The following is a 24,335-nucleotide window of genomic DNA, read 5'->3' as shown; positions in this document are numbered from 1 at the left end:
ACATTTGTCTATTGACATAATATTATGAACCTAACGGTTATGTAACCTTCTTTTCTACAAGAAAACTAGAAAAGAACTGATAACTCTTAAACGGCTGCACCAATTTTTTTGGATTATAGCTAAGAACACTCTCGATCAAGCCACCTTTCAAACAAAAAAAACTAAATTAAAATCGGTTCATTCGTTTAGGCGCTACGATGCCACAGACAGATACACAGATACACAGATACACAGATACACAGATACACAGATACACAGACACACAGATACACACGTCAAACTTATAACACCCCTCTTTTTGGGTCGGGGGTTAATAAATGGAAAATTTCAAATTTTAAACGCGCAAGAGAGACAAAACTAATATATTTTCGCTCTCCTATTCAAGAATATCGTCGATTTGACGCGAGCTGAAGTGATCAGTGAAGTGCGTTGAAAAAGCCGATTCCCAGTTTGTTCCCTACCACAGAACAGGGAATCAGCTTAACAAATGAACGCAAAACGAACGTCGTAGCTGGTAAAAAAAATCGCCGATTTTGCAGTGTATAATTTGTTTGATTACCCATTGTATTTACAGAACTTGGCACTGGAAAAATTTCACGCTACAAATTTAGCATTCAAAAATTAGGTCACTTATGGTTAATTATTATTAATTAGGTCTACTTCAATAAACTAATCAACACATTTGGCCACGAGGAAAGTGTCCATTTAGAACCGTAATACAAGCATAATAATATTAGGTATAGTCTGTATTTTAAGGTCCTACTAAATTACACGTTAAATGGATAGGAATCCAGAAATACTCCTCGATAATTTTCGCGGACGACGCTTCCCCGTCTCCCCTGTTCTCCCCGGGGCCAAGGACGGCCTCACGACCCGATGACAAGGAAATCTAAATGTCATTATAAGTTTAAGTAGAACTGGCGGAGTTCCGCTGTAGGCGGTTTTTCAAGTTTATAACGTTTGTTATAACTCTAAATAGTCTGTTATGAGAGTGCCCATTGTCGCTATTCAATGAATCACATATTAGTACCTACCTTTTCTTCTCTTGGTAAAATAATGCAGGGAACTTTCAAATTCTTCCACACCATCATCATCAACGCGAGGAGGTCTTCTCCATCTGACCTAGGTCAAGACGGGGGTACGGGCCTCGAGGCGTGGCCTCCTTGCCCGGGTGTGGCGCGGGGAAGAACACTTCCCCGGTAACGTCCTTTAAGCCGTTGTCGGCTAAGGCCTGCCTTCTTGGCTTTGGGCCTCGAGGTCTCGGATGTGTGTTGGATCCAGGGCCCCCGTACTGTGGGCGATGGACTCGCCATCGCGCACGGGGCTATTGTCAGGTCCAGTAAGCTTGCGTCGTCCTCGTCGTCATCATCTTCACCAGCAAGTTGCGCTGGTGCGGGTGACTGCATCATCAACGTCAAAAATGTCTACTGCTTATCATAGGCCTCTATCAGAGGGTGCCACCACACCCGATTTACAATAAAAAAATCTTATGGAACGCGGTCTACGGACTACGCCTGCTTACTAACATTTTCAAACCCCCAAATCTCTAGATAAGCTCTAGATCCATCGGTAGGCTATGCGATGTCTGTCAGTCAGTCACGGTACTTACTGTTTTTAACCCCCGAACCAAAAAAGGGGTTATTATAAGTTTGACGTGTGTATATCTGTGTATCTCTGTCTGTGGCATCGTAGCTCCAAAACTAATGAACCGATTTTAATTTAGTTTTTTTTTGTTTGAAAGGTGGTTTGATCGAGAGTGTTCTTAGCTATAATCCAAGAAAATCGGTTCAGCCGTTTGAAAGTTATCAGCTCTTTTCTAGTTACCTTCACTTGTCGGGGGTGTTATTTTTCAATTTACACTTGTATCTGTAGATATTAGATTTTACAACAGGGCTTTTTTTCCGTAATGTCGAAGGAGTTTGGAATATACTAAGTAAGCAATTTCATGATAATTTGCAGTCGAGGTCACAGCGGTTCTTCCATTACAAATATTTAGTTTGTCCCTGTGCCGACAAACGGTTGCCTTTGACAGATTGCTAGTGTAATTCGTTTAGCTGTAGGGTTTCTGGCTTCTCATTATTTTCCTTGCCTTGGCTGTAATATTTTATTCAGGCTGTGATTTATCACGATAACTACTATACTTATGTGTGAGAGAAACAGATGCCGTATATGTTATGAGGAGGCTGTAATGCACGAAATTGTAACAGATTACTATAATCTATCCACGGAAAGAAGTTAATATGGGACTCTCTCTGATACGTAATCCCATACAAATGACAGTGGGTGTTAACCATTTTGAGTCACCAACCAATCAATGTATTTTAACAAATCAAAGACATTTGAAATCATTCATTATCAAATATAGTTTGCACTAAAGCCCATAATTTTGTAATTTTGTAGTTTTTTACATGGTTAATTTACACACGAACTTGCCTTAAAATTTTGATTAAAATAGAAATGTTAGGGCCATTAGTCATTAGTTTCAAAATAAATATAATTTTACTATATCATTTTAGGGCTTACTTATTATTTTAGAGCATAGATAATAGAGAGATAAATAAATACCTAACCTAGTTTTAGGTTTTGAACAATAATAGGATAGTAGGTGTAATACGTTTGTATGGAGAAGCGCGTAAGAAGTGTATCTAACCTAACTCAATATGTAGTTCAAAGATTTGTTCACAACCGAGTACGCACCCTTACCAGTGCACGTAGTTTTAGCTGTCCCTGACCGTTCCTAATATGTCACCTTGTTTATGATTGTAATGGCACTCCTAGAATCCTAAAAGCCTTGCCTGTCTGGCGCTCCAGACGTCAGGGGTGGAGCATCCTGTTTGTCATACATTCGTGGTATCAGTAAAAGTGATCGTACATTATATCAGGACAACAAGAGGCTCAAAGCCGCATGCGACGCATTTTTCTGTAGGTAGGACTCATAATTTATTAATTTACTAGAGGATGCCCGCGACTTCGTCCGCGTGGATGTAGATTTATGAAGATCCCGTGGGAACTGTTTGGTTTTCCGGGATAAAAAGTTGTCTGTGTCAATAAAATGTACGCAAGCTACCTCGGTACCAAACATACAAATCGGTTGAGCGGATGGGTCTTTAGGAATCCCGTGGGAACTCTTTGATTTTCCGGGATAAAAAGTAGCCTAGATGTCCGTTTCCGGGATATAACCTAACTCTGTACCAAATTTCGTCAGAATCGGTTAAACTTTTGGGCCGTGAAAAGGTAGCAGGCAGGCAGACAGACAGACAGACACACGTTCGCATTTATAATATTAGTATGGATTTTTTATATTATCGATTATAAGTTTGCCCTTGACTATGATTTCACCTGATGGTAAGTAATGATGCAGAAAGCAAGCTAACTTGGAAGGGGTATGGAAGTTTTTAAACCCCTTATTGGTTTCTACACAGCAACGTACCGGAACGCTGAATCACTTGGCGGCACGGCTTTGCCGGTAGGTTGGCAAGTCAAGTCTGCTGGCTGACTTTATTCAGTTTTTTTTATCTGATGTTAGCCCTTGGCAGTGATCTTACTAATATATGGTGGTGGGCTAACCTGTACTGGATATGGCCATTTTATTATATCCTTACCGTAATACGTTTCTCGAGCTTTTTACGTGTCCATAGTACTGGACCATTAAATAATTTTGGTGGCATGGCTTTGCTCGTAACTAGCTATGACCGACGCCTCCCATCATGCCTGAGGTTTAGAAATTAAAAATTGACCAATTTGGGAGTCAAACCCGGGACAGTACCTAACTGCAAAAATTCGTTACGTGTGACTCTTGCGGTTCATGTGTAGAGTGCGATCAGCTTAATTCGCCCCGGAATATCGTAGCTAAATAAAATTTACACCCCCACAAGTCTCCAGGAATAGGTATTAGGTATGAATCACACGGTAATACATATTCATAGCGCTGTTCACATTGGCTGAGAGTTGAGACCAATGTATTTATTGTACCTACATTTTTCTATTTTTTTTTAAAAGAATATTAGCCATGTTAGTCATGATTATCATTCCTTTTTCCCCTCCAACTAAGCGTAAAGCTTGTGCTATGAGTAGGTACGACAATAAGGCATCGGGTTTGGTTTTAACTGCCGACCTTTCCAATTTCAGTTCGCTTCTTTGATTGTTGAGCTATTGAGGCTTCGATATTGTTTGTGCTTTAATTACGCCGCAACAGAGCAACGGATGGATCTAAAAACCTGGAGAGTGACAAGACTCCTTTTTATCCCGGAAAATCAAAAAGTTTCCACGAGATTATGAAACAGTCTTCTACTACTTATTTATAGAAATAGCACAATAATATAATAACATGCATTTTATTGTGTAGCAATTTACTAACATACACAGCTTCCAGTAATTCTACCTAACACCAACATTTCATTTCAGGAATCACCACGAGGCGATGGAAGTCCTGATTGTACCTGGCATGTCGGACCCACAAACTAAGTATGCTGCCATGTTGACCTGTCGTGTACTCTATATACCTACTTCAAATTCAGCATTTTCCTAGAAATGTGCGCTAGGCTGATGTTAGAGAAACGGGCGATGAGAATCCAGAAAAGAAAGTCATGGCTCATGACATTTCTTGCACGAAAGACGGCAAGCCATCTAAGGGCCGGTGCACATGGCGGAGCGCGGCGGAGCGCAGCGCAGAGCATGCTTGCGAGGTTTTCTAATCGCGTGACACATTACGCGAATTTCTACCAGAGAAAGCGCGAGCACGCGCGGGACTGCGCGCGTGCTCGCATTCGCATCTATTGATTTTAGATATTATTTCAATGAGGTCAATGTCGATAATACTTTGACTGTGAAAAATGCTCTGCGCTGCGCTCCGCCATATTATGTGCGCCGGCCCTAAATGCGCTTTAATTTACAGGAAAAATGTGCTTCAATTTACAGGAAAAATAACCTCATTACCTATTTGCATAGTTTTATTGCACCATGTTAGGCATTATGTTAGTGTAGTCAAATGTAGTCTTTTTAGGGTTTCAAGATAGGCGGTCGCTTAAAAAGCTTTTACCGCCGTCGTGACGTCATTTTATCTAAAACGATGCGATACTTTGGTTAAACATGTCTGCATCGTTCCATCATACTTGTCGAAGTCGTGTGATTGTGAATCAATTCCTGATCGCATCCCAACTTTACGGACTAACTGTGTAAACTGAATAACAGAGTATATTGTATTGCTTTTCATCCATTGCTGGTTATGTTCCCAAAGAAGAGCTATGCTTGTATAGTAAATAGTTGATGGATGTTAAAATATATTGGGTGTTGAGAAAATAAGTTTGTAGAATGTAGGGCGTTGTAAAGAGGTATGCCGCAAATGTGTTGGTAATAAATGCCAATATTGTGCGGGAAATGTGAAAAGCGGGAACATGACGTGGCTGTCCGGGAGCCGGTTGGTTGCGTCACCGTAAATTAACTCCAAACATGTTTCAGCTTTGATGTATAACAATAAATACCTGATTCTCTATGGTCTATTTGATTTGTTTTTATGCTGTTTCAATACTGGATGGGTGCCCAATAACTTAAAAGCAAAAATCTGAAATTGTACGGTCTACCTACAATAATTTAGGAGCTTTCTTCAGAGTCTTTATTGAATACTGAAATATGCGCACCGAAACGAGAACTGAAAGAAGGGTAGGAAGGGCATTTCCACCCAATACTTAGTAAATTCATTTTTTCGATTCAAAAGCACTTCTACTTATATTTCTAATCGTGGCAGTTATGATTGGAACAAAAACTTAAAAAGGACAAAAGAAAGGTTTGAAAAAGATCTTAGGTATATAGCTGTGTATTCCCCACATATTGTACTTTGCTGACCTTGAACACAAATTGTGTTATTATTCAAAAAGATGTACTTACGTAGACATAACATACAGAAAAGAGAAACAGCTTACGACCCATTTCTAAAGATACTCGTTTATAAGATTACGAGTAACGGGCAAAGATCTATCAGCCATTTATAAAGCTCTTGTATCAATTAGATTTTGCATGAATAGAGAATTTAATTAAAAATCTGGGTCAAATCATAAGAAGTCCTTAATAATTAACCCCCGACCCAAAAAGAGGGATGTTATAAGTTTGACTTGTGTATCTGTGTACCTGTGTATCTGTGTATCTGTTGTGTATCTGTCTGTGGCATCGTAGCTCCTAAACTAATGAACCGATTTTAGTTTAGTTTTTTTTTGTTTGAAAGGTGGCTTGATCGAGAGTGTTCTTAGCTATAATCCAAGAAAAACGGTTCAGCCGTTTGAAAGTTATCAGCTCTTTTCTAGTTACTGTTACCTTCACTTGTCGGGGGTGTTATAAATTTTTAATTTACACTTGTGTAACTGAGACAATCAAATAAGTAAATAACACATTATCGCCAAAACTAACAAGCTTTAAACCACTGAGAGGGATTTAGTCGATAGCTCTGTATCGAAGTCTTTACGCTAAGTGGTTTAGCAACTAATTGGTATCTGGATTAAGGGGAGCGTTAACATAAACCTCGGATTAGCAGATTACTGAGGATTCAGTCAAATGTTTGGGAATCGTTTTATTTGAAACCTATTTGAAAAAAAAGTATCTTAATCAGGTATATTTTAGTATAAATAATTGCGACTTCCGTAGCACCTGTGGGTAGGTACATTAAAAATATACCTATAATGCGTTGATAAAGGACATTCACTTCAATGCACTGAAAAACACACAGTGCCAGCGGGATTTTATTGATTTACTTAAATTATTGATTTATTTAAATACTTGTTTTCTTTAGGTTTTCTCGGTAGAAACGGCATTCCGAACCAGTGGTAAATTATTTTGACGATTCAAAAGCACTTGTAAAAGTCTACTTGAATAAAAATCTATTCTATTCTATTCTTTGATAGAATTCTTTGATTCTTTTCACTGCGACAAACTAGTGGAAAGAGTGTTCACGCAGAAAGTATGCACCTATTGCGGAAAATATGTAAGTACGGATTCATTACATCGATTGTACATGGATACGCTACTTTTCTTGAGCGAGAAAATAGTCTATCGCTCTAGTCGCTTACTCGTCGGGCGGTGGGACAAATGCCTGAGGTACAGCTACCTAGTATTTTTCAAATTCCTTGAACAAAAGCTTTGTTCAAGGAATTTGAAAATTTGTTTTACCTACTTACCTTTACCTACCTACCTTCCTACCACCTAGTACCTACCTACATACCTATTCCTAGTAGGTAGTACTATACCTAGTATTTAGACTGTAAGGAGAGAATATAGAAGATGTTTTAAAATCCGTTACTTGATTGGTTGGCAAATCGATCCACTCGTTAGGCAATTCAGAGGTCGTTCACCCGCGATATCTGAAAAAATATCTTCTATCTTGACGCGATAGCCGCTGGGAATTGATATTATATCGTGCATTCGAGTAACTGAGGAATATAAATAAGTATCTACCTACTGGGAGAAAACTAACATAATATACTAGCTTATGTCCACGACTTCGTCCGCATGGACTCGATTTCAAACGTCAATTTTATCCTCCTAGGGGTTGAATTTTCAAAAATCTCCTTTCACCCCATCCGTCCAGTAAGTAGGTGAGTGTGAGTTGTGCGTCGATTAGATTAGTCAGTCAGCTTTTCTTTTTAACCCCCGACCCAAAAAGAGGGGTGTTATAAGTTTGACGTGTGTATTTGTGTATCTGTGTATCTGTCTGTGGCATCGTACCTCCTAAACTAATAAACCAATTTTAATTTAGTTTTTTTTTGTTTGAAAGGTGGCTTGATCGAGAGTGTGCTTAGCTATAATCCAAGAAAATCGGTTCAGCCGTTTGAAAGTTATCAGCTCTTTTCTAGTTACTGTAACCTTCACTTGTGGGGGGTGTTATAAATTTTTAATTTACACTTGTTGTACTCGTATATTTAGACTAACGGATACCCGGCGTGTGCTACGACGCTAAAATATGCCTAACGGATTGTTTTAGTAGTCTAAAACCATCTTCGCATTATTGCCTTTCTAATGAAACTGTTTGGGGCTCATTGATTGGATGGTTTTAAAGTCTACCTATAATGGACATAGGTAGAAACAATTTTTGTGTCTCATATAGATAAATTAGTAGTTGTGCTAAATGTCAATGGATAGTACGCGACAGGTCGAGATGGCAATCTGTCAAACCTGTGCGGGATAACGCGGGTGACGTGCGGGTGTGCGGGTCGTCCACCCGCCTCATACCCGATTCCCATTTCGACTTGTCCCGTTAACTATTACCTACCTTAGAATACATAATAGTAGACCACACTATACTTAGTTGTGTTAATTTAGAAACTCATTCATTAGCTCTTTCGGTAAAATATTCGTTTAAGTAAATAAGTAATATTAACAAATACCTACATAATCAAAAGCTCTTTTGAAGTCTGGAGATGAGTATCGATTTCTTGAGACCTTGTCGTGACATAAATTATTATCAAGGATTCTTTTAGTGATTTTCATCAGTCTTATAGCAAAACGAGGACCATAATTTATTACTCATTTTGTCTTTTTTTGCGTCAGACATGACGTCTTGATGAGTTTTCTGTAACCACTTACAGAGGAATTGAAACATAATATTCAAACTAAGAAAACGATTTTCATCTCTAACCCCGCATCTACACTATACGTGGCGACGCGCAACACAAGGCGAGCGACAAGCGACGACGCGAGTGCGAGAATATTATGTACTACGCTCTCGGCTCATCTACTTATATTAATAATTATAATATTATAAAGAGGTAAGAGTTTGTAATTTTGTGTACAGAGGGTACTCTCTAAAACTAATGATTAGATTCAGTTTTTCTTCTTCTTTCACTGATAATATCTAGCTAGATATTCCTGAGGGCATATATAGGCGGATAAAGTCACATCAAAAGCTAAGTTAAATATTCAGATTTTATTTATTGTTTGGGTGTCTAGACCTAGAAGAGGCTTCCGGTGCGCTACACTCTGTGTTGGCTTTTTTTCTGGGATCAAAGAAAGTGAGGCGTGATATGTAGCGGGAAACTGTATAAAATATAGAGAGCGTTGTAGCCTTGAATTGCTACGACTCTTGCGCGATTGTAGGCTTGTGAAAGTGTAAATCAGGGGGTAAAAACTTTATGTGACAATGCAAATATATATTTTTCTTAGTTATAAGATAGTTATGATTGGGAACCTAATAAAGTTTTAAAATATTGACATGTCCCGGTTTTCCCATAAAACTTCTTCAAATCGCGAAGTTTTGAACGTTGATGTGTCAGTCAGTCAGTTTCTCCTTTTATTTAGGTAGGTATATGTATATCTCTAGTTAAAGTTTAGGTTTTAGATAAGCTTTTTGGAGGATGATCGCCTTGCTTCATTTCGAAGAAGGCACCCGATGATGATAAATCTAGATATATCTACCTAATACATAATATCGTATTTTACATATACATAGTTTGTATCCTGAGTGTTTTCTAACGCTAGGCTATGCACAATTCATGCTCTATTTGTTCCCTGTACTGTGAATGGACATGCGGCGGATTCGTTCAAAAGAAAATGGAATAAAGCAATCCATATTCCTATAGATATTTTTAACCCCCGACCCAAAAAGAGGGGTGTTATAAGTTTGACGTGTGTATCTGTGTATCTGTCTGTGGCATCGTAGCTCCTAAACTGATGAACCAATTTTAATTTAGTTTTTTTTTGTTTGAAAGTTGGCTTGATCGAGAGTGTTCTTAGCTATAATCCAAGAAAGTTATCAGCTCTTTTCGAGTTACTGTAACCTTCACTTGTCGGGGGGATATAAATTTTTAATTTAAACGTGTAATATGCCCAGTTTACCTATAATACTTTTTTGTTTCAACTACTTGACTTCGTGACTTCATTCTCGAGGATTTAGATTTTTAAAAATCCTGTATACTTTTTGGTTTTTCGGGACAAAAAAAGTCTGTGTCCTCGGGATGCAAGCTGTTTCTGTACCGCAAAATCGATTATACGGATGGGCTGTGAAAAACTATCAGACATACAGACAGACAAACAGCTAGACGGACAAACTTTTGCATTAATAATATTAGCATGGATATGGATATTTCTATGTATCCTGCTGTAGTGTATTTTTTATTAGTTTACTATTTGTCACAAAGAAAACTCGGAAGTGTAAAGTTAAAATGGAGGCAAATAATGGGTATAATAGTGGAATACCGACAGGCAATATTGACAGAGAGGGCTTCAAATGCAATTATGAGGCAGTGTTGCATCCCTCGGGAGCGGGCAACGGCGACACCGTCTGGATTCTGAAGCACATATTATGATGTCATTGCTATATGAGGATGTGAATACAACGTATGTGAAGGAAACCTTTACATATTGATATATCACTTGTTATGTACTCGTATCTCTTCGTTGAATGTTTTCTATGAAAAGTTATTCAGTTTTTCCGTCAACAAATTCCGCTTCCTCGTTTTTAATAAGCACTGCTAGAATCAAGTAAGTATAATATTATAAAAATGTCCTTATTAGTTTTTTTTATTCAGATACAAGTTAGCCCTTGACCGCAATCTCACCTGGTGGTAAGTGATGATGCAGTCTAAGATGGAAGAGTGTTAACCTGGAAGGGGTGTGGCAGTTTTCATTAAACCCATACTCCTTTGGTTTATACACGGCATCGTACTGGAACGCTAAATTACTTGCCGGTATCTTTGCCGGTAGGGTGGTTACTAGCCACGACCGAAGCCTCCCGTCAGACTAGACCAGAAATTTAAAAATTATAAAATCCCCGATGAGATTGGTTTCTATGGCCATTTTTAATGGAGTTTTAAAATAGCACATTAGGTGGGTTCGTGCACTCAATATTGATGTAAAGGACTTTAGATGCAATTATGTAGCAGAGTGCGTCGCTCTGGGAGTGCTGGATACGTTCATGTTATATTGCCTAGGCAGCCTAGGTGTATATCTATGTATGTACATAGTAAGAGAAGAGCACAGCATAATCTGTCACACTGACCAAGTGCGGATCGGCAGATCTCTCACAATTCTGAGAACAATAAGGAGAACTCTCAGGCATGCCGGTTTCTTCGCGATGTTTTTCTTCACCGTTAAAGCGGGTCATATTTGATTGCTTAAAACGCATTTAGATAATCATTTCGGAAAAGTTAGAGGTGGTGCCCGGGATCGAACCCCCGACCTTTCCCGAATAGGATGTAGACTTCTGAATCATTAGGCTAGTTGTACTGTAGGTACCTACTAGAAGTATCGGTTGACTATGATGATAAAATCTAGGTCAAGTACTTAATTAAGGTTGTTATGAAAAGTATGACGTGGATTGAAACATCTCTCTCTTTCTCGTCTGGCTTTACAAAGATTAGCCAATGTCAAGGTTGTAGTTATTTGTAATAAGTTAGGGAATCTATACAAGTATGGAACCCGTCTGTGCCGGCGCTCGCCGACACACGCACGGCACCCCCTTAGAGCGCTTTCCAGTCAGTTTTAACAAAAAAAAAAAAAACACTCCAAAAAGGCAGAGCATGCCCGCCAGCCAACACCAACACAGACGAAGTCCCCGGATTGAAACATAAACAGCTCATTCACCAACAGTTCGGGAATCAAATAAACTTTAGCAGTCGACAGCTGAAGTTTAATAGAGGTAAGGGACAACTGCTTGACAGGCAATTATCATATTAGGGCACGATCCCTACTCAAACTCAACAGGATGGCTTTTTGGCGACTATTATTAAAATGAAGCGACTATTATCAAATTTATGAAGGTTGAAGTGGTTGAGTTACTGTTTTCCACTGTAAAACTCTGCTTTTCTGCTCTATAAAAATAGCAGTTTTACTGATGTAAGTATTGTTACTTTTCTAATATAAATATCTTAGTCGTTTTAGGGTTCCATACCTCAAAAGAAGAAACTGGCCAAGTGCAAGTTAGACTCGCGCACCGAGGGTTCCGTACTTGGGTATTTTTCCGACATTTTGCAAGATAAATCAAAAACTATTTTGCTTAAAAATAAATAAAAATCTGTTTTAGAATGTACAAGTAAAGCCCTTTCATATGATACCGCATTTGGTATATTTATCTTACTTTGAAAATTAAAACACTTTTTAATTTTTTTTTCTGTTATGATTCTAAGAAAGAATTTTTGAAAATTCAACGCGCCTTACTCACAACCTTGAACGAGAAGCTGGAAGAAATCTCCGTTTAGCAATTAAGCACTTCCAATGTAACTTAATTTATTATCACTTTGTAACTACAGTTTTGCAACATGAAAAAAAAATTAGATCAATCAGTCAGTCACTCACCCTTACCTTTTATATATTTAGATTTTAACTTTACTTACTGCTGTCCAATTGCTTTCACACGTTGTGTTTGTTTCCAAGCAATGCAAACGATTTCAGATCGGAGCTGAAAACTTGCTAAAATTTTAAACAAATTCTGAAGTCAAAGCTTAGGAACCGATAAAAATACATAATAGATGACACCGAATATCACATGTCTAGACAGTTTTATTTCAGTAGGTAAATACTTTGGTACCCACCGCGTGGGTAAACCCGGTGGTAATAGCTAGTGCAATCGCAACCCTCCCTTGCCATTGTTTACACCCGAAACTGTTCAATTTATAGTAATACCACGGTTTAGCAAGCATACAGACAAATACAAAAAAAAGGCCAAGTGTAAGTCAGACTGGCGCACCGAGGGTTCCGTGCTTCAGTCGTATTTTTCGTCATTTTGCACGATAAATCAAGAACATGCATATTATAAAAATAATTAAAAATCTTTTTTGAATGTACAGGTAAAGTCCTTTCATATGAATACACTACTGGTATAGTAATCTTACTTTGAAAGTTGAAAACAATAATTATTTTTTATTTATTTAGGTATTTTATTTATTCACGGTTTTCGGATTTTTGCCTTTACGTGTGCTATAAGACCCTACCTACTTTCCAATTTTCATGATTCTAGGTCAACGGGAAGTAAACTTTAGGTTTCTTGACAGACAAGACAGACAGATAGACAGACTGACAGACAACAAAATGATCCGATTCCTTTTTCCTTTTGAGGTACGGAATCCTACAAACAGCAACACGTAGCAAAAGTTAAAATATCAAAGGTATTGAAAAGGTATTGAAGTTCATAGTTTTCAAGTAATGGAGCTTAAAATTTTGAAATTTTAAAATGACGACTCTATTTGTGACGAAATGCTCATGTCCACTGTTCATACTCAAAACAGTCGAGTGGCCGTCCAGATGGTGTTTTCACAACTGTATGATGCTTAAATTGTGTTAATTGGATGGTAAGTAAGGGGTGATACCTGAGCATATTTCCCGAAGGTATAATAAACGGGAAAACGGGTGTTTCCGTCCTAACGAATGCATCGAGAGTCAAGAGCCTAGTGCAATCACATTCTACAATTTTGGGGTAAACTTGCGATGTATTCCATCGAACCTCCTTGATCTCACGCTTGGGTAGAGAGTTTGGCTAAAGAGATAACAAATAGGTACTTAGGTATCTATTAGTTACTAGAGGATGCTCGTGACTTCGTCCGCGTGGATTAAGGTTTTCAAAGATCCCGTGGGAACTGTTTGATTTTCCGAGATAAAAAGTTGTTTATGTCAATTACAGGGACGCAAGCTACCTCGGTACCAAATTTCATACAAATCGGTTAAGCGGAAGGGTCTTTAGGAATCCTGTGGGAACTCTTTGATTTTCCGGGATAAAAAGTAGCCTATGTCCGTCCCCAGGATATAAGCTAACCCTGTACCAAATTTTGTCAGAATCGGTTAAACTGTTGGGCCGTGAAAAGGTAGCAGACAGCCAGACAGACAGATAGACAGACAGACACACTTTCGCATTTATAATATTATAAGTATATAAGTATAGTATAGATGTAATCTTTTTTATAAACAGTAGCTTACAAGATTTATACATCCATGCTTACAAGATGACAAGGCTTACAGGAAGCTTACGTACTATGAAATAATAATAATTAACTTGTCATTCATTAAGGAAACTAATTAGCCGTTTTCCTCGTACCTAGATTATATTAATTTCATCAGTGTACAAATTAATTTGTTTGCGGTTACAGGAAAAGCTACGAAAAACCACAGCTTAACAAAATGATAGCCTAGTTAGGCAGTATCTTCACAGAGGACGTTGACTTAAAAAATACATTATTATCTGTCTCTCTCAAACATCTTCCCATACTCTTCCGTAAATCGAAATCAAAGCTCGTCGGGATTGAAGCGACGTGAAGTTGCCGCGATTGTTGAAACAATGAAGTGAGCAGCAAATCAAGTTGCGTTCCGAATATGCGTATCAGTGAAAGTTCTACTAAATAATATATGTTTTTTTTTAAATGAAAAATATTTAAATTGCAATACGTAGCAAAAAGAATACTCATAATGAAATAATTACTATAAACTGAGTCGAAATATCTTGAATTTGGAATTATTTTTCGATTCTTATCTTGAGAATGACAGCTTTCGAACGCGAAAAATCACTTGTCAATGGCAAGTGTTTTGAAGAGCCGGATTGAAAATTCGTGTACGGAACGTAAACTGCATATGGCGGACGCTCAGTTTGTGTTTATGTCAATAAGAGACTGATTTTCGGTGGATTTTCGTTTTCGCGGGTGAGGATTAATTAAAATCTATAGAAAGATTATGTGCGAGTGATGCCAGTGAATTGTGTGTTTCAGTGATAATGTTTTACGTCACTGGACTGAAAAGCAACTTCATATCTTCAGTGGACTTATAAGAGTATGTATTTTCTATGTTTCTGTATACTTTGAGGTAATAAAGGTAATATTATACGTGCTAATGCTCGGTATAACTTGACCTAAGTCATATTTTATCATATCATACTCTACGCCCGATTAAATAAGCTTAAGACAACAAAAATATATCGGTATGTCTTCTGACCCTTTTCTCGTAGGTTATCATAACCAGATGATAGCATTTCGTAAATAACTAAAGTTGTTCCTTAAAGACTGACTCCCAAGTCTTCCTGTATACATAGATTTAGTCAGAAAAGAGCGTTTGCTGAATGTAACTGACTTGTTTGTTGTTAGTTAACGTAAACTAACAATTTCGTTGACTTAAGGGCTTTCGTGTATGATTAATTGATCCTTAACTGAAAGCTCTGAGTGAATTATAAACCATTACTGTAATATTTAATTTTACAAATTGCTTAAATTAATTAAGTAATGTTAGGTGTTTATTATGAGCAAATACATAACAGTAGAGCATAACAATTTAATATCATAATCATAAGTAAGTACTAATTACATATACTTACTAAAAAAACTTGGGGCCGATTTAGAATCGCTAAATAATATTTTAGTACTTATCTAAGTGAGTAATAAACTTCTCAAGTAATAAAGTTGAAGAAAAATCAAAGAAAAAATTAAAGTATACAGTTTTAGAAGCTTTTCAAAAACGAATTTTACTATTAGTTGATGGGAAAAGCTACAAAAAGTTACAACTTCTAAACAAATTCACTCTAAAATAAAGCATAGTTCTAAATTCAGAATAGAAAATCATTTAATCATAAGGCTGTCAGTGTAAAGATGTGTAACTGGTACTACTTACTGTTATGAAAACAAACTGATAACATTTTTTATTTACACAAGTAGCCAAGAACATTTGAATGTTTATGATTAGACCACATGTGGATCATCTCCTTAGCCTATGATTCATTTGCCATGTGTGGCCATTGATTTATTACTGTCTAGCTTAGTTTGACTTTTAAATATGGAATTGGGGCTATTTAAAATGGGTATAGGATTTTTGACATTCTTTACAAATGGCTCACCAATAGAATTATGCAGGGCACTCAAATATAAGCGTCACTCAGAAAAGCAGGTATTATTAAATACTTTTTTTTTATTGAATTATTGGAATATCCTCCCAAAACGTACACAAAGAACACAGATTCAACGCGTAGAGTCACACTAATATTATAAAGGCGAAAGTTTGAGTGTATGTGTGTGTGTTTGTTACTCCTTCACGCAAAAACTACTCGACGGATTTTGCTGAAATTTGGAATGGAGGTAGATAATATCCTGGATTAGCACATAGGCTACTTTTTATCCCGGAAAGTCAAAGTTCCCATGGGATTTCGAAAAACCTAAATCCACGCGAACGAAGTCGCGGGCGTCAGCTAGTATTAAATAAAAATAATGGCAAAATAAATAACTTAATTAGAGCGTGATTGACAGAATCCAGTTGACAATCTAAACACCGAAAATGTACAATAATCTTTCCGAATCTGACAGGGAGAGTAAACTCAAAACCTTAAAACACCCATATTTATGCAAGTTCACTCTATTTGGCCTCCTAGCGACATATAGTATGACATTGAATGAGCCAAATATCGATTTTATGAAACTACCTTCATTAGATAAATCAATAATTTTGTATTATTTTTGACAACTCAAATCAATTTTTAAAAATAACCTTACAGTTTGGCTGTCCTGAATTTAACAAGTCCTCGTGTTTCCATTCAATCATGTCATGTCAGTCGTGGGTGTTCTTTGCCCTAAGTCAAATCCAAATCATAGGCATTCCTGCCCTCTGTCAAATCATGGGCATTCCTGCCCTTAGTCATGTGATCAAAACCTACCCTTGAACTGCCGAACCTCGGTTTTAATATCCTCTCAACAATAAATCCAAACTACTGACCTCTCATTCAATGTACACGAAATCTGAATCACTTACTGTAAGTTACTTTCCACTTCACAAAACACTAAATTCTTTAAAAAACTTTAAAAATTTTAATCAACAAAACCACCAAACTCACTAAAATTTTTAATCAAATGGGGGTTGTTTTCAAAAAGATACCAAAGCGAAATTAAGGCAACGTAAGCCAAATATTGATTTTATCAAACTACCTTCATTGGATAAATTAATAATTTTATATTATTTTTGACAACTCAAATTAATTTAAAAAAATAACCTTACACAAAGTTGAGTTAAAAGTTATTACTAACTTGGCAAGTACCTAAGGCTGAAATCTATAAAGCGCACTTTGACTTTGCTCTGACTTAAGATTGAGTTAAAACGAGACAGATTTATGTGAGAGATATAGCTCTGTCTAATTTTAACTCTGTCTTAAGTCTAAGCAAAGGCAGAGCGCGCTCTATAGATCTCACCCTAAGAGTAGTTAGTTCATTTCAAGTTCCTTTTTAGGGTTCCATACTCGAAAGGTACTAACAGAACCCTATTACCAAGACTCTGCTGTCCGTCCGTCCATTCGTAGAACTGACTCTCTGTATGTCTGTCAGTGGGCTGTATCTCACAAACCGTAATAGGTAGGGAACTGAAATTTTCATAGAATGCATAGTTCTATTGGCACTATAACAACAAATAATAAAAATTTCAAAATTGACACCTTGAAAATTTTAAAAAATTAAAAAGTGTTATTTATTTTTTGTACATGGTAGGGAACCCTTTGTCTGATTTGCACTTTTATTTAAATCAATTTTGTGACTAGTTTGTAGACTATAGAGATAGTCTACAAACTAGTAACTAAACTAAATTGCACTAAATCACAACCTGCAACGGGAAGCTGGAAGAAATCTCTGTTTAGAGATAAGCATTTCCTATGTACATAGCTTAGTTTATTATAACTTTGTAATTACAATTTTGAAAGATTATGGATAGATTGATTATTATGATTAATTTAGGCTACTAATCTAGTGATATCCTTTTCCATAAGAACATTTTGAAAGGGATAGCAAAACATTTATACCTGTCATTTTAGTTTATTTTAGAGATTGCATAAAATAGAATAATAATTACTTAGCCACATGAGCTATGATATAATAATACTAATTTATTTATTTTATTTATTAATTAATTAATAATAGGTAATAATCAGGGAAGATTTGTTTGTTTGTATTTGACAAACTAACTCTGAAACCACTGAAGTGATTTTAATAATTCTTTCACCATTAGAAAGCTACCTACTTTATTCAGAAGAAACATAGGCTACCTATATTTTTTATGTATATCAAATTTCACCTGAGTGAAGCCGGGCGAATCAGTTAGTACTTAATAAAATTATACTATAAATATAATATATGCAGCCAACCACCCAAATATTACCTACCTACTTCAGAGTTCAATTATTAAAATAAAATTATAAAAACTTTTCATTAAGAATTGAGATTAGAGAGGTCACAGCATAATGAAAATATTATAAATTGATAAGAAAGTAATCATTATTTATGTTGATAACTATGCATATTAAGTTATAAGCAGATACTTAGTTACTCAGTAATCTCATAACTTCCTTGAGGACACTTACTCAAATAATTTACTTAATTAAGTATTTAAAGTTCTTGTTTGTGGTTCCCGATTTGTTTAGCCGACTAAAGAAGTAGGTAAGTGACTGTGTAAATGTTATATATGTTCCAAAAACTATTTTTATGGTTCCGTACGTCAAAGAAAAACGGGACCCTTATAGGATCACTTTGTTGTCTGACTGTCTGTCTGTCTGTCTGCCTGTTGTGTCTGTCAAGAAAACCTATAGGGTACTTCCCGTTGACAGAATCATGAAATTTGGCAGGTAGGTAGGTCTTATAGCTATATAGCACAAGTAAAGGAAAAAATCCGAAAACCATCAATTTGTGGTGGTTACATCACAAAAAAATGTGTTCATGAAAAAATAATAATATTTTCATTTTCAAAGTAAGATAACTATTATACCTAGTGGGGTATTCTCAACAAAATCTAAAACAGATTTTCATTTATTTTTATGCATAATAGTTTTTAATTTATCCTGCAAAGTGTCGGAAAAAAATCCCGAATACGGAACCCTCGGTGCACGAGTCTGACTCGCACTTGGCCGGTTTTTTCCTTTATCTATGCACACAACTTTTCTTATATTGCAATATAAACTCAACCACGTTGTATTCTCATAATCCTGTCCTCGGAAACTGGGTTTGCTTTGAAAATAATTTAAAAAGCTCTACTCATACTCGCATGTTGCTAAATTAGGCCGTAACAGGGAAGCGGAGTTTAATTTTTTGTTATGTAGGTTATGTGCAGGTTTCAGAGGAATAAATACGTGACGTCACCACCCATACATACAGCATTTCTTGCTGGTTCTTCTCGGTAGGAACATCATTTATTCAAAGTATTGTACATCCTTTGATAGTCAGAATTGATAGATTTGTAAGATGGTATAGTGGTGATAATAAACTTATAACTAAAGCTACGAGAGTTCCAAACGCGCCCAGGTCTGAGAAGAGCCTACAACAACTCAACCGATTATAATTCAGCTATTATGATTTATATACCATAGTGAACAAGGGTAAATTAAAAATTTATAACACCCCCGACAAGTGAAGGTTACAGTAACTAGAAAAGAGCTGATAACTTTCAAACGGCTGTACCAATTTTCTTGGATTATAGCTAAGAACACTCTCGATCAAGCCACCTGGCTTGTTCTTAGCTATAAACAAAAAAAAACTAAATTAAAATCGGTTCATTAGTTTAGGCGCTACGGTGCCACAGACAGATACACAGATACACAGACACACAGATACACACGTCAAACTTATAACACCCCTATTTTTGGGTCGGGGGTTAAAAATGAGCTTTACGCTACGCACAATAATTTCCATCCCCCATTGTTGGACACCATAAACGCATAACAATAACGCACTGAAACTCGTGAAATATCATGAAATGCCTTCATCGTGTTTTACCAGCGTAAAATGCGCCGGTACAATGTGCTTTAACCCAATTACCGGGGAGCTTAATAAGCTGGCTTCCGTTTATTATGTAGGTACATAGTTGCCAGTAGTTCGTCTGATGGGAATTTTGCAGCTTAGTTAAATTTAATAGTTCCTTGTTGCTGTAAAGTGACATTGGTCGCTATGACAGAGTTCTATCTTCTATCCCTAGATATTCTAGGTATGCCACTTCGGTATTTGAGAAAAGATTTCGCGTTTGGAGCTTTGGTTTTAAGATCATCATTACATAATTTTGCATAATTCAACAATTGCCAATCAAAAGTGTACAATGGTAGTTACCTATCACTACCCATATTTTACATATATGTATAAATGCGAAAGTGTGTTTGTTTGTTTGTTTGTCCTTCAATCACGTCGCAACGGAGTAACGGATGGAAGTGATTTTTGCGTGGGTATAGTTTAAGCCCTGGGGAGTGACATAGGCTATTTTTGATCCCGGAAAATCAAAAATTTTTAAAATCTTAATCCACGCGGACGAAGTCGCGGGCATCAGCTAGTCTATATTATAAAGAGGTAAAGTTTGTAAGTTTGTTTGTAGGAAGTAATCTCTGGAACCACTGAACCGATTTCGAAAATTCTTTAACCATTAGAAAGCTTATTTATCCAGAAGTAACATATGGTATATTATTATGTAGGTATATTTGATGACGGTAAGTATCTATTTATCCCGGCGCCCGTAAAGTAAGACATTGCATTAACCCCATGTTGAATAATCAGCTATTACACTGTTGCAGACAAAGTAGGACTTACCCAAAGCAAGAGTTTGCAGTTTACTAAAACTTTTAAACTTTGTTTGGTCCGCGCGCCGAAAAACTACGACAAACCGCGGAAACAGTTAATTCTTGTGTCTTTTATGGCCTAAATTGTTAGAATACAATTGGTTGTTACTTTGTAATACCTATTTTAAAACGAGAAATTGACATCGTCCAGCTCAAATAGCTGGGTCAAGAAATTTGAGATTCTGCTTACATGATTTCTCTATCCCTAGCCCTTCACCCTACTAAGAAAGAATTTTATAAAATTCCACGCGAGTGAAGTTAGAGTGGGTTAGCTAGTTTTGACACATATTTGATAAGAATAACAAGTGTAAATTATTAAAAATTTAAAACACCCCCGACAAGTGAAGGTTACAGTAACTAGAAAAGAGCTGATAACTTTGAAACGGCTGAACCGATTTTCTTGGATTATAGCTAAGAACACTCTCGATCAAGCCACCTTTCAAACAAAAAAAAAAAAAAATTAAAATCGGTTCATTAGTTTCGGCGCTACGGTGCCACAGACAGATACACAGATACACAGACACACAGATACACAGATACACACGTCAAACTTATAACACCCCTCTTTTTGGGTCGGGGGTTAAAAAAGGGCTGATTGAGATTTTAAAAATCGGATCCCACCAAAAACATTTCATGTAAAAAGTTAGCCAAGACTCACAAGTTCATAATGTTTTCACTGTTAAAAAGTTATGAGATCTCTAGTAGAGCCAAGCCCCTAGCTGAGCTTAGATTTGTGCTGGCCATGGGACCTATCCCAAGTCCAAAGTAATATAGCTCTTAAATGTTCTTGACTATATCACATTTATAACAATAAATAACAAACCACTCTACTTACAAGCTCTGATTCTACAAACCCTACATCTTGGTAAAAAAAAAATACGGCTTGGCCGTTTAATAACTTTTAACGTTTAATATGTTATGTCATGTAATAGTTTTACGAACATTAAACGGCCAAGCCGTACTTTTTTTACCAAGATATAGGGTTTGTAGAATCAGAGCTTGTAAGTAGAGTGATTTGTTATTTATTGTTATAAATGTGATATAGTCAAGAACATTTAAGAGCTATATTACTTTGGACTTGGGATAGGTCCCATGGCCAGCACAAATCTAAGCTCAGCTAGGGGCTTGGCTCTACTAGAGATCTCATAACTTTTTAACAGTGAAAACATTATGAACTTGTGAGTCTTGGCTAACTTTTTACATGAAATGTTTTTGGTGGGATTTCATTTCTTTTTGGCAGGTGCCCTAAATTTTTTTTTGGATCTATTTCTTGTAGGTACATCATTTTCATGGCCCACTCTCTATCGTTACCTCTTTTTTTAAAAGCTTTTATTCAACTTGCAATGTACTCGTATGTAAGTATATTTGTTCGGGTGGAATCTTGCAACTCAATTTTGAAGCAGATATACCAAATTTCAGTCTTTTAGGACTTCAGGAAACACAGAGATACTTGGTTCGTTTGATAAATCTGCCACGGACATCTTATCCTGTAAACTTTAGTATTCGAGCAACAGATTTTACAGATATGCATCTCATATACGAGGGCATGAAGGGGGACCCGATTTCTTAATTTATCTGTTGTTCATAATTCTTGAAATACCTACTTAATGCCAAATTTCAGTCTTCTAGGACTTCAGAAAGTACCCTAGAATTTGTGACTAGAGGTTTTGAATGTCGATAAATCTGAAACTATAAAAGCTAGACAATTGATACTCAGTACGTTTAATGAATCTGCCAAGGACATCTTATCCTGAAAATATCAGCATTCTACCGACAGAATTTACAGATTTGCTTTTCCCATAAGAGTCGTAGAGGGGGGGCATTGCCAATTTCTTAATTTTCCTGTAGTTTGTATGCAATTTCTAGTCTACATACCAAATTTCAGCCTTCTAGAACTTCGGGAAGTACCCTAGAATTACAGACTAGAAGTTTTGACTGTCAATAAATCTGAAACTATAAAAGCTAGACAATTGATACTCAATGCGTTTAATCAATTTGCCAAGGACATCTTATCCTGAAAATATCAGCATTCTAGCGATAGAATTTACAGATTTGCTTTTCTCATAAGAGGCGTAGAAGGGGGGCATTGCCAATTTCTTAATTTTCCTGTAGTTTGTATGCAATTTCTAGTCTACATACCAAATTTCAGCCTTCTAGGACTTCGGGAAGTACCCTAGAATTACAGACTAGACGTTTTGACTGTCAATAAATCTGAAACTATAAAAGCTAGACAATTGATACTCAATGCGTTTAATAAATCTGCCAAGGACATCTTATTCTGAAAATATCAGCATTCTAGCGATAGAATTTACAGATTTGCTTTTCTCATAAGAGGCGTAGAAGGGGGGCATTGCCAATTTCTTAATTTTCCTGTAGTTTGTATGCAATTTCTAGTCTACATACCAAATTTCAGCCTTCTAGGACTTCGGGAAGTACCCTAGAATTACAGACTAGAAGTTTTGACTGTCAATAAATCTGAAACTATAAAAGTTAGACAATTGATACTCAATGCGTTTAATCAATTTGCCAAGGACATCTTATCCTGAAAATATCAGCATTCTAGCGATAGAATTTACAGATTTGCTTTTCTCATAAGAGGCGTAGAAGGGGGGCATTGCCAATTTCTTAATTTTCCTGTAGTTTGTATGCAATTCCTAGTCTACATACCAAATTTCAGCCTTCTAGGACTTCTGGAAGTACCCTAGAATTACAGACTATGAATAGTGATGATCATCAGTGAGGGACGAAAACGGCGTATTTTAGGTATCAATAAATCTGTAACCATAAAAGCTAGATATTTGATACTTAGTATATTTGGTACATTTGCTGAGGACACCTTATACTGAAAATTTCAGCTTTCTAGCGCCATCCAGACCGAAGTTATGACGGGTCGAAAATACGGCGAAACACTTCGAGAATAAGGTACTACGTAGCGCCCCGGCCGCCGTTTGGCTCGTCTTGGCGGGGGCACTGCCGTGCCCCCTGATTAATCTAAAACTGGATCTTTAAAAAACTTAAACGAAGTCGCGGGCACACATTGCTTAGTCTTAAATAAAAAGCTAAGAAGTAATTTGAATTGGGATTTTATTTAAAACTGGATCTTTATGTAAAACTTAAACAAAGTCGCGGTCATCAACTAGTCACTACCCATATTATAAATGCGAAAGTGTGTTTGCTTTTGGTTTGTCCTTTAATCACGCCGCAATGGAGCATCGAATCGAGGAAAAGCTGACTGATTGACTGACTGACTGATCTATCACAGCTCAAATTATCGCGATCGGTCGAGCTGTTTGGCATGAAGATAGCTATTTTTAACCCCCGACCCAAAAAGAGGGGTGTTATAAGTTTGACGTGTGTATCTGTGTATCTGTGTGTCTGTGTATCTGTGTATCTGTGTATCTGTCTGTGGCATCGTAGCGCCTAAACGAATGAACCGATTTTAATTTAGTTTTTTTTGTTTGAAAGGTGGCTTGATCGAGAGTGTTCTTAGCTATAATCTAAAAAAATTGGTTCAGCCGTTTAAGAGTTATCAGCTCTTTTCTAGTTTTCTTGTAGAAAAGAAGGTTAGATAACCGTTAGGTGCATAATATTATGTCAATAGACAAATGTCAAGCTGTCAAGATGGACGTTGCCTAAATACATAATTATTTATTTGAAAATGATGTTTTGGAAAACTCAAATACTTTGTTGGATCGTCGGGGGTGTTATAAATTTTTAATTTACACTTGTGACGTAAACATCCCCCAAGAAAGGGTTTCACCCCCTAAGGGGGTAAAATAAGTGGTTGGAATTTGTGTAGTCCACTCAGACAAGGTCGTGGGCA

General features: G+C 36.7%; 1 protein-coding gene across 6 annotated transcripts in view; it reads left to right on the top strand.

The window, feature by feature from the left end:
- Positions 1–14,472: 14,472 nt before the first annotated feature.
- The window catches only part of LOC123868383 (tyrosine-protein phosphatase Lar), a 586,441-nt gene continuing 576,578 nt past the window's right edge, over positions 14,473–24,335 (top strand). For 4 of the 6 annotated variants that reach the window (XM_045910880.1, XM_045910879.1, XM_045910878.1 and 1 more), the window contains exon 1: positions 14,473–14,730. The gene's annotated coding sequence lies outside the window, so the exon portion shown is untranslated. Of the gene's footprint in view, positions 14,732–24,335 lie in introns of all 6 variants that reach the window. The other 2 variants (XM_045910877.1, XM_045910883.1) reach the window with 2 other exon arrangements.

The sequence above is a fragment of the Maniola jurtina genome, chromosome 9 (genome assembly GCF_905333055.1).
Source record: "Maniola jurtina chromosome 9, ilManJurt1.1, whole genome shotgun sequence".
NCBI classification, from domain to species: Eukaryota; Metazoa; Arthropoda; class Insecta; order Lepidoptera; family Nymphalidae; genus Maniola; species Maniola jurtina.
This window is presented reverse-complemented; position numbering and strand designations above follow the sequence as displayed.